Below are 3766 nucleotides of genomic sequence, written 5' to 3' on the forward strand. Positions count from 1 at the left end.
TTTAGCGCCATTTCATTTTCGAGACCCCTTTTTTTGTTCTTCAAGTAATGCATACACTCGTGAGCAATTAAGATATTATCATAGATTAATCTGCCTTTAATAAAAGCACTCTGCATAGGACTAATTAGTCTATTCATCATACCCTAAAGCCTATGTACAAATACTTTGGAGATAATCTTGTAAAAGACTGAAGATAGGCTTATTGGTCTTACCTGAGTCATATCTTTAGCATCAGAAATCTTGGGAATAAGACAGATCTGAGTGTGGTTAAAACCCTTCAAGATTCTGCCCCCAGAAAAAAAGCTCTTAACTGCTCGAAACACATCACCACTAAGTATGTTCCAGAAGCTTTGAAAAAATTTTGCTGTCATACCATCATCTCCTGGAGCACTTTGAGGATGAATGCTAAATGTTGCGCGTTTCACTTCCTCCATAGTCACTGGTCTTTGAAGCCTACGATTCATGTGAGCTGTAACCTTAGGTTCAAAATTAATAAACAGAGGTTCAGGGTTCTCATGACAAGTGGAGGAAAAGATGTCCTTGAAATAAGATTCAGCCACAGAAGCAATACCAGCATTTGAAGTAGCCACTTCACCATCATTGCTAGTTAGTTGCCAAATTCTATTCCTTCGGGTTCGGTTTCTAAATTTTTGATGGAAGAAAGCTGTATTCTGATCACCAGATTTGAGCCATTTGACTCTAGACTTATCTTTCCAATAAGATTTCTCATTTTGCAATGCTTTTTCAAGTTTGTCCTCTATTTCTGAAATGATGTCACCTCCATGAATTTCTGCTAAACGAAGTTCCTCTAATTCCGACTGTAGTAAATCAATCTCCACCTTCGAATTAGATCTGTGTTCTTGCTGCCATCTGACAATCTTATGCCGACAACGCTTTATTTTTTGAGCTAGGATATACATGGCTGAACCATCAATCTGTTCATGCCAAACCTCTCTAACAATATGCCTTATTTCATCGTTGGAACACCATCTTTCTTGGAATTTGAATCGACGTTTAGATCTCTCAGTTCTCGGATTAGAGTCTAGGAGAAGAGGGGCATGATCCGAGCCTAATTCTGACAGTCTAAGAATCGTTGCATTGGGATAGAGTTGCTGCCAATCAACTCCTACCAGGAATCGGTCCTGTCTTTCCTGTATCAACTCATCACCCCCTCCGTCTATTTGACCAAGTGAATGGTCTTCCGACCATACCAATATCAATCAGGCAATTATCATCAATAAAACTATTAAAGGTTTCAATAGAAGAAGGAGATTTAGCACCCCCACCTTCTTTCTCCAATTGATTAGAAATTGGCATTAAAATCCCCCATTAACACAACCTTACCATCGAACTATTGGGTGACTGAAGTTAATTCAACAAATTGAGTCATTCTATGTTGATCATTTGAACTGAGATAAACACCTAGAACACCATAGGGATCATTAGAACCAGCTGTCAGAACTGATGCCGCAATGAAAAATCTACCATGCTGTAAAATCTGAACAGTGCAACCATCCCTCCATGCCATTGCCAAACCCCCTGATAATCCATCCGGATCTACAATAAACCATTCCTTGAAACCACAAGATCTTAATTTTTCTTCAACTTGTCGAGATTGATTTTTTGTTTCACAAATAAAACCAACCTCGGGGGAGTAGGATTTGCAAATCCCTTTAAGATTATGGATTGTCAGGGGTCTCCCCAAACCCCGACAATTCTACGAGAGCAGTTTCATATTTCTTTGGGTGCCACTTGAAGGCTGGCACCCTCCACCGTCATAGCAATTATATGAGGATTCTGAGTCTCTGATTTGTTGCTCATGGTGTAGAGAAAATCAGAATTGGTATTCAATGATTCCAAAGAGACATAAGATATATGGAATGAGTGAATTAGAAAATAGAATGAATTAAAAGAGGAATGAATTGGGAGAGAAAACGAAAATTAGGGAGCTAAGTGGAAAAGAAATTAAGAAAAGAAAGTAGAAGAAGATGGAAAAGAGTTTGACGAAGAAAAGACAAAGAAAGGTGTAACCATGGAGGCGGCGCAGTGAAACCCTAACAGAGCGTCGGGCGCTAGATGAGGAGTACGTAATCCCACACAAAAAAATTAGAGATGAGTTAACTATAACGATTCTGTTTATTATATTTCAATATGTTTATTTCATTTGCACTCAATAAGTTATCCAAATTCAAATCTATTTCTTAAACCACTCTTTAATCACATGGTTGGAATTGTATAAACTAAAAAATTTTAAATCCTAAAGTTTACAAGGTAAAAAAATTCAATAAAATAAACTAAAAATCCTAATAAAATAAAATAATTTAAAAAATAAAAAATATATCAGAAAAATAATATTACATGACTCATGAAATAGAAGAAGAAAGATAAAAAAAAGTAATCATGAAGGTTGAAACAATATTGGGTTACAGTCCAGCTACACATCCAAGTGTTTTTAGTAACCAAGTTGGCCCAAACTCAATAAAAACCACTTTCATCACACCATGTATCACACACGCATTTCAATAACGCAACTTCTTCTTCTTCGTCTTCTCCTTCTATTTCTCCATTTTCTCCTCCTCATCGTCGTCCTTCTTCTTCTTTCAAATTCTCGCACGGAGGTTCTTCTTCTTCGCGCACGCAGAAGAAGAAGAACCTGTGCGAATTTAGAAGAAGAAGAAAAAGAAGAAAGACAAGGATGAGGAGAAGGAAATAGAGAAGGAGAAGGAGCGCGTAATTTGAAAAGTTATTATAAAACTAGATGAATTTTTTAACGATGAGGGCGATGTAATCGAAGGTGTTGAAGGTAAAAAAGAATGGCAGCAAGAAAAATACAACAAAGTGCATCAAGCTGTCAAAAGAGAAGCAGCAAGAATGGATGAAATTATAAAAAATAAAAAATAAAAAAATAAATAATTAGAATGAGGCTAACTGTTGGTCAAACCATTAGAATACAGTATTGTTGTATTCACAGACATACTCAGAACAACACGAAAATTAACATAAAACTAAACAAATAAGACCCATAAAAAAATTATTTATTACCACTGATTAAATACTTGTTGGCTTCTAATTATTCTTTTTCTCATTTCATATATGACACTTAAAATCAATCTTTTGGCATAGTCGTTATCTAGTTTAAGACGTCATAAAAACTTATTTAAATAATTATTTCGTACGGAAAAGCGTTCAAAAGATAAATAAGGAAAATCCGACAAATGTGAAAAAAAAAAGGAGATTGTGGGAGTAAAAAATTGAACAGAAGTTATGTGTAAAGTTTTTGTAACTGTCAGTCAAAAAAGTAACTGCAAAATAGTTTTGAAGTATGTGAGTAAGGTTCAAATAGGAAATAAAAAATTGGACACCAAACTCCATGTATTACTGGATTAACATTATATATTCATTATATTGTTATATATTGTTATATGGGGTACTCTGCTATACAGATTGAAGTTGTAGAGAGAGTATAAATTCTTTTTATAGTTATTTTTTATTATTTTATTGATGTTCAACATGTGGGTCCTAGTTTTTTTAATCTATTTTTCATCCAATAAAAGAAAAGATCTGTAAACTTACATTTTTACCATATAATTCACCTTGTTATAATAATAATAATAATAATAACAAATGTAATTATTATAAAATACAATGAAACTAAATATGCCAACCGAGCTATAGTTCAAATGACATAGTCTTTCCATACTCATCTAAAGATCTCAGGTTCGAGTCTCATTCTTAACTTAAAATATGAAACTAAATACATTGTAGA

The sequence above is a fragment of the Arachis ipaensis genome, chromosome B02 (genome assembly GCF_000816755.2).
Source record: "Arachis ipaensis cultivar K30076 chromosome B02, Araip1.1, whole genome shotgun sequence".
NCBI lineage: Eukaryota > Viridiplantae > Streptophyta > Magnoliopsida > Fabales > Fabaceae > Arachis > Arachis ipaensis.